Below are 10,203 nucleotides of genomic sequence, written 5' to 3'. Positions count from 1 at the left end.
TGTCACTGGGAAAGGACACCACAAGATTGAACCCAAAGCTAAGCACTTCTCCCATTGCAAGAAAGATCAATCTAGTAGGCCAAACCAAACTGATAATTCGACGAGACTTGCAAAGATAACCAATCATACATAAAAGAATTCAGAGAAGATTCAAATATTGTTCATAGATAGACTTGATCATAAACCCACAATTCATCGATCTCAACAAACACACCGCAAAAAGAAGATTATATCGAATAGATCTCCACAAGAGAGGGGGAGAACATTTTATTGAGATCCAAAAAGAGAGAAGAAGCCATCTAGCTAATAACTATGGACCCATAGGTCTGAGGTAAACTACTCACACTTCATCAGAGGGGCTATGGTGATGATGTAGAAGCCCTCCGTGATCGATGCCCCCTCCGGCGGAGCTCCGGAACAGGCCCCAAGATGGGATCTCGTGGATACAGAAAGTTGCGGCGGTGGAATTAGGGTTTTGGCTCCGTGTCTGATCGTTTGGGGGTACGTAGGTATATATAGGAGGAAGGAGTATGTCGGTGGAGCAACAGAGGGCCCACGAGGGCGGAGGGCACGCCTGGGGGGGGCAGGCGCGCCCCCTACCTCGTGGCCTCCTCTTTTGTTTCTTGACGTAGGGTGCAAGTCTCCTAGGTCTTGTTCATTGAGAAAATCACGTTCCCGAAGGTTTCATTCCGTTTGGACTTCGTTTGATATTCCTTTTCTTCGAAACCCTAAAATAGGCAAAAAACAACAATTCTGGGTTGGGCCTCCGGTTAATAGGTTAGTCCCAAAAATAATATAAAAGTGGATAATAAAGCCTAATAATGTCCAAAACAGTAGATAATATAGCATGGAGCAATCAAAAATTATAGATACGTTGGAGATGTATCATATATCAATATTTATGTCTCGACCATTTCAAGACTCCTCATCATGTCCGTGATCACATCCGGGACTCCGAACTATCTTTGGTACATCAAATCACATAACTCATAATACATATCATCATTAAACGTTAAGCGTGCGGACCCTACGGGTTTGAGAACTATGTAGACATGACCGAGACTCATCTCCGGTCAATAACCAATAGCGGAACCTGGATGCTCATATTGGTTCCTACATATTCTACGAAGATCTTTATCGGTCAAACCGCATAACAACATACGTTGTTCCCTTTGTCAGATATGTTACTTGCCCGAGATTCAATCATCAGTATCATCATACCTAGTTCAATCTCGTTACCGGCAAGTCTCTTTACTCGTTCCGTAATACTCCATCCCGCAACTAACCCATTAGTCACATTTCTTGCAAGGCTTATAGTGATGAGTATTACCGAGAGGGCCCAGAGATACCTCTCCGATACACGAAGTGACAAATCCTAATCTCGATCTATGCCAACTCAACAAACACCATCGGAGACACCTGTAGAGCATCTTTATAGTCACCCAGTTACATTGTGATGTTTGATAGCACACTAAGTGTTCCTCTGGTATTCGGGAGTTGCATAATCTCATAGTCATAGGAACATGTATAAGTCATGAAGAAAGCAATAGCAATAAACTAAACGATCATAGTGATAAGCTAACGGATGGGTCATGTCAATCACATCATTCTCTAATGATGTGATCCCGTTCATCGAATGACAACTCATGTCTATGGCTAGGAAACTTAACCATCTTTGATTAACGAGCTAGTCAAGTAGAGGCATACTAGTGACACTTTGTTTGTCTATGTATTCACACATGTACTAAGTTTCCGGTTAATACAATTCTAGCATGAATAATAAACATTTATCATGATATAAGGAAATATAAACAACAACATTATTATTGCCTCTAGGGCATATTTCCTTCAGTCTCCTACTTGCACTAGAGCCAACAATCTAGATTACATAGTAATGATTCTAACACCCATGGAGTCTTGGTGTTGATCATGTTTTGCTCGTGAGAGAGGCTTAGCCAACGGGTTTGCAACATTCAGATCCGTATGTATCTTGCAAATCTCTATGTCTCCCTCCTTGACTTGATCACAGATGGAATTGAAGCGTCTCTTGATGTGTTTGGTTCTCTTGTGAAATCTGGATTCCTTTGCCAAGGCAATTGCACCAGTATTGTCACAAAAGATTTTCATTGGACCCGATGCACTAGGTATGACACCTAGATCGGATATGAACTCCTTCATCCAAACTCCTTCATTTGTTGCTTCTGAAGCAGCTATGTACTCCGCTTCGCACGTAGATCTCGCCACGACGCTCTGCTTGGAACTGCGCCAACTGACAGATCCACCATTCAATAAAAATACGTATTCGGTTTATGACTTAGAGTCATCCGGATCAGCGTCAAAGCTTGCATTGACGTAATCGTTTATGACGAGCTCTTTGTCACCTCCATAAATGAGAAACATATCCTTAGTCCTTTTCAGGTATTTCAGGATATTCTTGACCGTTGTCCAGTGATCCACTCCTGGATTACTTTGGTACCTCCCTGCTGAACTAATAGCAAGGCACACATCAGGTCTGGTACACAACATTGCACACATGATAGAACCTATGGCTGAAGCATAGGGAATGACTTTCATTTTCTCATTATCTTCTGCAGTGGTCGGGCATTGAGTCTGACTCAACTTCACACCTTGTGACATAGGCAAGAACCCTTTCTTTGCTTGATCCATTTTGAACTTCTTCAAAACTTTATAAAGGTATGTGCTTTGTGAAAGTCCAATTAAGTGTCTTGATCTATCTCTATAGATCTTGATGCCCAATATATGAGCAGCTTCACCGAGGTCTTTCATTGAAAAATTCTTATTCAAGTATCCTTTTATGCTATTCAGAAATTCAATATCATTCTCGATTAACAATATGTCATCCACATATAATATCAGAAATGTTACAGAGCTCCCACTCACTTTCTTGTAAATATAGGCTTCTCCAAAAGTCCGTATAAAACCATATGCTTTGATCACACTATCAAAGCATATATTCCAACTCCCAGATGCTTGCACCAGTCCATAAATGGATTGTTCGAGCTTGCACACTTTGTTAGCACCTTTAGGATCGACAAAACCTTCTGGTTGCATCATATACAACTCTTCTTTAAGATATCCATTAAGGAATGCAGTTTTGACATCCATTTGCCAAATTTCATAATCATAAAACGCGGCAATTGCTAACATGATTCGAACGGGCTTAAGCATCGCTACGGGTGAGAAAGTCTCATCGTAGTCAACCCCTTGAACTTGTCAAAAATCTTATGCTTCCACGACTATTGCTACCGCTTAGTGATAAAGTAAAGCATTACAGGGCGATTGTATTGCATACAATAAAGCGACAACTATATGACTCCTGCCAGTTGTCGATAATTCGGTTACAAAACATGATCATCTCATACAATAAAATTTAGCATCATGTCTTGAGCATATCACATCACAACATGCCCTGCAAAAACAAGTTAGACGTCCTCTACTTTGTTGTTGCAAGTTTTACGTGGCTGCTACGGGCTTTAGCAAGAACCGTTCTTACCTACGCATCAAAAACCACAACGATAGTTTGTCAAGTTGGTGCTGTTTTAACCTTCGCAAGGACCGGGCGTAGCCACACTCGGTTCAACTAAAGTTGGAGAAACTGACACCCGCTAGTCACCTGTGTGCATAGCACAGCGGTAAAACCAGTCTCGCGTAAGCGTACGCGTAATGTCGGTCTGGGCCGCTTCATCCAACAATACCACCGAACCAAAGTGTGACATGCTGGTAAGCAGTATGACTTATATCGCCCACAACTCACTTGTGTTCTACTCGTGCATATAACATCTACGCATAAAACCTACCTCGGATGCCACTGTTGGGGAACGTAGTAATTTCAAAAATTTCCTACGCACACGCAAGATCATGGTGATGCATAGCAACGAGAGGGGAGAGTGTGTCCATGTACCCTCGTAGACCGAAAGCGGAAGCGATAGCACAACGCGGTTGGTGTAGTCGTGCGTCTTCACGAACTGACCGATCAAGCACCAAACGTATGGCACCTCCGAGTTCAGCACACGTTCAGCCCGATGACGTCCCTCGAACTCCGATCCAGCCGAGTGTTGAGGGAGAGTTTCATCAGCATGACGGCGTGGTGACGATGTTGATGTTCTACCGACGCAGGGCTTCGCCTAAGCACCGCTACAGTATTATCGAGGTGGACTATGGTGGAGGGGGGGCACCGCACATGGTTAAGAGACGATCAACTTGATCAACTTGTGTGTCTAGAGGTGCCCCCCTGCCCCTGTATATAAAGGAGCAAGGGGGGAGGCGGCCGGCCTAGGAGAAGGGCGCGCCGAGGGGGGAGTCCTACTCCCACCGGGAGTAGGACTCGGGAGTCCTACTCCCACCGGGAGTAGGACTCCTCCTTTCCTTGTTGGAGTAGGAGTGAAGGAAAGAGGAGGAGAGGGAGAAGGAAAAGGGGGCTGCACCCCTTGTCCAATTCAGACCAGAGGGGGGGCGCAGGCCTCCTTCCTTTTGGCCTATCTCCTCTATTCCTGTATGACCCAATAAGGCCCATATACTCCCCGGCGAATCTCTACTCCTAAGGGAGCAGTTGGTAGTCTCGCTTCCAGGTTTTTTTTAGTCCCACCTTCCACGGTTTATTTTGGTACCTCCTCCCACCTCTAACTAAGCCACCACAAACTGAAAAAACCTGCTCCTGAGTCCCGAACCCGCACCATTCCACGTGCGACCCTCAATAGACGTTCGAAGGAAAACCTGCGACAAAAAAACCTACTACGGTTAACCAGCGATAGAAAAACCGTGCGGCCGCACGTACGAGCGACGAGTCTTTACTCCTAATGGAGCAGCAGATCGGTCTCCGCCGCCAACCAGACCTTCGCACGCCCGATCCAGCCCTACGCCCCCTCCACGGCCGATCCATCCCTATGTCGCGGCCGATCCATGCCCTATGCCGCTGCCGATGCCTCCTCCTCCACCTCCATTTCCAAGCGACGGCGCTCGCGGCCGTGGTCTTCTCCCCCAGCCACCATGGCTGCAGATCCACTCACGGCCGGTTGTCTAAGCTGCAAGCATGGATGGATGGATCCAGGAAGGTATCCTTCCTCCCTGGGTGGGGCGAGCTACACATCCCATTCGGCCCTCTGTAGCCGGCCATCTCCGCCTCCTCCTCGCCGTTGCCGCCGCCGGGGATCGCGTCTTCACCAAGCGCGAGCTCCGCCCCATCCGACCGACCGCAAAGGGGTGACTTTTCTTCATCCCAAAGCCTCCTGATTTGCTTACTGCACTCTTGCCATTCCGATGGAGACTAACCTCCTCTGGCCGAGCCCCAACTCTGCATCTCTCTCCCAATTACCCTCACCCCGTTAGTTTGCTGCAGGTTGTCCATTGTAAATTTTCAAGGAGATTCAAATGTTCCTCTTCTGGATGATTGAAGGTAATACTTGGTCCAATTTTGCCACAAAAAATAATGTTAGCTTGTCATAGTTACACGTATATGCTTATGAGAATTTTCATGTTTGTTAGATTAAAAAAACTGTATTTTCTCCTTTTAGCCAGTGGTTAATTTAGCAGAGCATTAGCATAGTATTGGTCTGATCAGCGAGATGATGATCACGAAATCCCGTTGATAATCAAATCAGCAAAGATAGTAGCAGTTTCCAGTGTAACTTGTTGTGTCCTCAAATCAGCAAAGATAGTAGCAGTTTCCAGTAGACCTTTTCTACTGCAATAGGAGCTTCAGGCAGGGCATTGATGATTTGACGGTGATATTGGTTAACATATTGATTTGTTATTATTTTTTAAGTATAAAAGCTAAATGTAATCTGCACAAGAGCCAAACCTGCAGAAGGTTAGAGTGCGTGCAGCTGTTTCAGAACCTAGGGAAAACTAGCCTAATTGGTCTCTTTAATATTTGGTGAGTCTGTCCATGCACTTTTAGCTCTACTCACCACTAAAGATATCTACAACTTTCATGTTGAACGCATAGTTTAATTCAAACAGTAACATGGTCTAAGTCCGCATACAAGGTTACTGTACACAGAATCACATAAAGATTAACTTTTGGACTGTGAAACTAAATTGGACTGCTACTTTTAAACCGTACATCAAAATAGTGCAAATAGATAGTCTGTAGAAAGCATGGGACGTATCTCTCCTTTTTTTGCGATTGATCTCCACATTATGTTTGGAGTCCAAGTCAAAATTATGCAGAGAGGATTTGGAAAGACCGAATCTGTATAGTAGGTGGATTACCCAAAACAGTTGACTTCATCCAACCCAACCTCACATCACTGTGTAAAGTTTGTAGCACTTATTTTATATGCAGAGCACTTGTGAACTAGGATTTTGACCAAAATATTTCAAGTGTTTTATGTGAGCTTGCATTGCAGGGTTACTTGAAGCTAGGGCAATCCAAGTAAGATAGCTTCATCCTCAGGCAACAGGTTTATGTTATCTTATCATGGAGTCATTTTTAAGTTTGTGCCCAACGCCTTCATCCTTAGAATGGCTGCCCAGATGGCAAGCCACCGTACTTAGGCGACTGCCGCGCTAGGTATTCTCGACCACTGCTGCAGTTTTTCATTGTTGTGCTTATTCCATTTGCACCAACCTTGCTATTTAGTAATATGAGTGTCTCTGTTTCTTCTACTACAATGACATGATAAGATTACCTTATCCCTTTCAGCAGGGTGCTCCAACTTTTGATGCTGGCGAAGCTTTTGGAATGATGGCTACATAATTTGTTAGTCTCCGTTGGAAGCTTAATTAAACTGAGGTAAATATGCCAGATTCTTTTGTCAAATAATAACATGACTGTCTATTTTGTTCTCAGGACCAATATCTGTGCCTATCAATGAAATTTTGAGAGTAGTTTTTGTTGCCTCTATGTAACCCTGATAGAAGCTTCTCTGAAGATTCAGATGTGTGGCAAAGGATTTCAATTTTCCTATTTACACAAAGGAAACTTGAGGAAGGTTCAGATTTCTCATGCTCGGTGTTGTGCTCTCAAGGTTACATAGACAAGAATGCCTCCTATTTACACAACGGCAACCCGACGAAGGTTCAGATTTCTCATGACTGGTTCAATGGGTATTTCATGCCTGTGCCATCTTAATTATTAGGAAAATGTAGTTTGTTTTATAGCTGATGATGCTCGATGCTTTTTACCTCAGTTTAGTAAATGCTCAGTTTTAGCTCATAAACTACATGGCAAACAGGATGACGGGGCGGGTCGGGAGGCGGGGAAAGCCGTCCATGGCGATCCTGGTGGCGTTGCTAATGGCGTTAGTGGCATTGCCGCTCCTCATGGTGCCCGGCATGCTCTCTATGCCAGGCTCCAACAGCGTGGATCGCGGCGCCGCCCTGTCGCTCCCACGCCCGTGCTTCAGCAGATCCGTGTTTGAGTTGTGCATACCTTTAGCCGCCTCCCCTCCAATGTCCACGACTCTGATATACCGTGTTTGTTAGTCTTGACTGGTGTTTGTTCTCCGTATTGTTGTGCAGGAGGCTAGAGAACATCAGGGAGAAAAGGGAGTCGTGGATGGAGGTTCTGTACTTCTGTTGTATCAACATCTTCTCCATGAGTCTTTTGCCCCCACTCTGTTTTTGGTTTGGGCCGAAACGTCATCGTCTTGATTCTTTACGTGGTTCATTGGCTCAGACTTGTCCTACATGGCCGAGCGAGATCGAGGCTAGCCGCCGGTAATGTTCTTCTCCCGTGCAAGTTCCGCACTGCATTGAAGCATCCAACACATGGTGAGACATCTTTTTAGCTTTTAAAAAACGTGCACCATCCTTTCTCATCCAACATATTTTTCACCCCTGATTTGTGACCTCCTAATGAACATGAAGATTCATATGCTAGCTAGAACACAATATATATTTGAAAGCAATATTTTCTGATGTACTATCCGATGAAATTTTATTTTCTGAGACGTTCATTCATAATTTTGACGACCTCTTGATTCATGTCATTAGTAGTTATTTCAACAGAACAAAGATGTTTTTCAGCACTTTTCAGATAGGAAATATCCCTACGGAATATTTTGGACAATATACAACATGTTCTGTGGGCTTGAAGAAAATATATAACATGATATGTCACATACTTTATTGTTAAGTTACAAGAATAGTTGTGGATGCCATCCAATTTTACATAGATTTTTATTTGTTGTGCACTGATATTTTTGTAGTGTGATGATATAAAGAAGGAATGTACATTATAGGGTGTTTGCTACGTGCTACATATATCTTACACAATAGTAGTTAGTCAGCTTATATTCCAGTAATGAGAAATGGCACAATCATCTCGTGCCATTCGTGGGAGCAGTAGAAGTGACATCTATGCTATGGTCTGAAGTAGAATTGTAGAACACTAATTGTATGCTATGGTCTGAAGTAGAAGACATTAAGGCGGTTCAGCTATCATCCGAGCATTCAAATAGGCAATGTTCTGTCAGCTAGAACGCATCAAGTTTTTGGTTGATGTTCATACTTTTGCGTAATGTTCCTACTTTGGCTGCGCACAGATGTAGCTACGTTACAGGTGGGATATCAGCCAAGTATGTTTCGAGGTGAGACATCCATCAAGTTTGTTTGGAGGTGAGACATCCAGCAAGTTTGTTTGAAGCCTTTGCAGACCTTCTCACAGATGTTTGTTCATATATAAAATTGACTATTCCAAATAGTACACTGATAATTTTGCCGAACAAATCTTATTTGAAGCAAATAAGGGCCTTAGAAGAAAATAAAAAAGTAAGTTCCCCTTGCACCGTTGCACGTATTTAGTAGATTAAATATGTTTTTCCTAAAAAAGATTTTTTTATGAATGTTTGTGTTTGCAAGCACTTGTTTGAAAGCCATTTACACTTACTTTTGGATGTACCTCCTGTTTTTGAAGTGAAGGCCATTTACACTTACTTTTGGGTGTACCTCCTGTTTTGAACCCATTAACTTAGATTCTGTTTTAATTTGTGGATATATATTCCTTCAACCAATTGTTCTTCGATATTCTGATGGTTATAAGAAAAATGTAAGTTCTTGTTTAGGATTTACATTGAGTAAAAGTCAACCTTGCTTAGCGTTTCAATTGAAGAATTTGTAACAAAATGCTCAACAGTAAGGAAAAGTGTGTTTCGTTTGTTGTGTGTATCTAATTTGATTAGCACCTGAAATCTTGTTGAACTGATAAGGTTGTACATTTTCCAAATTGTTTGTCGGAAGGGTAATTTCTTTTATTGCTCATGAACAGAAATTGTGCAGTCCAGCTCCTGCGTGCTGGTCACCGAGCTCCACTGTGTCCAGCTCATCCGACTATGTGCTCCACTGCATCTAGGTCAACCGATCTTGTGGCAGAGCTACACTGACGCAAGAGCAAATAGTTTTACAATTTCTTTGTTGTTCCTTTGTACTGGATAACTGTGCATTTTTAGAGGTGTGAAGATGTAATGCAATAACAGTAACTGGACGTAGGCACATCCGTCTCGATAAGCATTATGGGAACGGACAAAGGCAAGGCATTCCAATGTAAGAAATGGATGAAGGCAAGGTATGTCATTCTAAAAAAAGGCAAGGCATACCAGGATGCTGCATTGCTTAATGTCCAGTTCTCTACGCTTTCCCTATAGCAACCTTTTTTAGATCTTATGCGTTGTGTTTTCCTAACAAAAAAATGTCCATATGGATTCACTAAAACAAGATTATATTATCAGCAATTTTGTTTGCATGTAATTAATTAGTGATAGCCTATGCCTCACACGACTATTTTTTTCAGTTCAGTTGTATCCTTCAATATGGGTGCAATGAAGTGTGGATAGACAAACACATTTCTTTTACTGTGATATCATTGACCTTGTTGATTTATATTTTCAAAACTGATAGGAATGAAATCCATATGAATCTTGTGATGCCAAAGCTCTAAGTGCTGATGATTTAAATTCCTATTAAAAAATCCTTAAATAGAAAGTGGACCTTATAGCGGAGAATAATGTGTAAGCTACAGGTGGAGTCCGTCTCAAGTGAAGTGAAACTGAAAACATAGACCACATTAGAGTCGAAGATAAGGTGAATGCAATCACAGATCCGCATGAGAGTCAGATAAGATTGGTGAATGCAATCAGAACTGTCAAATGTGTGTTTTCCAATTTTTCATGCCGCATGATCTATGCCCACTTTACTAGAAGAAGAGCCTTCCTACAGGGTGAAGGTGGATAAGGAGCCATTCAA

The 10,203-nt window shown here is 42.8% G+C and overlaps 1 long non-coding RNA gene across 5 annotated transcripts; it reads left to right on the top strand.

The window, feature by feature from the left end:
• The first annotated feature begins 4,830 nt into the window (after nt 1–4,830).
• Nucleotides 4,831–9,708, top strand: LOC119297258. 5 transcript variants are annotated; one of them, XR_005145594.1, is made up of 9 exons: nt 4,831–5,220; nt 5,357–5,413; nt 6,369–6,394; nt 6,483–6,532; nt 6,665–6,754; nt 6,900–7,039; nt 7,197–7,734; nt 8,508–8,580; nt 9,230–9,708. It is a non-coding gene; the product is annotated as an uncharacterized LOC119297258 (long non-coding RNA). The 5 variants fall into 5 exon arrangements; XR_005145591.1 differs by having other exon boundaries at nt 6,369–6,532; nt 7,197–7,525; nt 7,640–7,734; XR_005145593.1 differs by having other exon boundaries at nt 6,369–6,532; nt 6,668–6,754.
• Nucleotides 9,709–10,203: the final 495 nt, after the last annotated feature.

This window comes from Triticum dicoccoides, chromosome 5A, assembly GCF_002162155.2.
Source record: "Triticum dicoccoides isolate Atlit2015 ecotype Zavitan chromosome 5A, WEW_v2.0, whole genome shotgun sequence".
Classification (NCBI taxonomy): domain Eukaryota; kingdom Viridiplantae; phylum Streptophyta; class Magnoliopsida; order Poales; family Poaceae; genus Triticum; species Triticum dicoccoides.
Note: the sequence above shows the minus strand (reverse complement) of the source record. Positions and strands in the feature narration are given on the sequence as shown.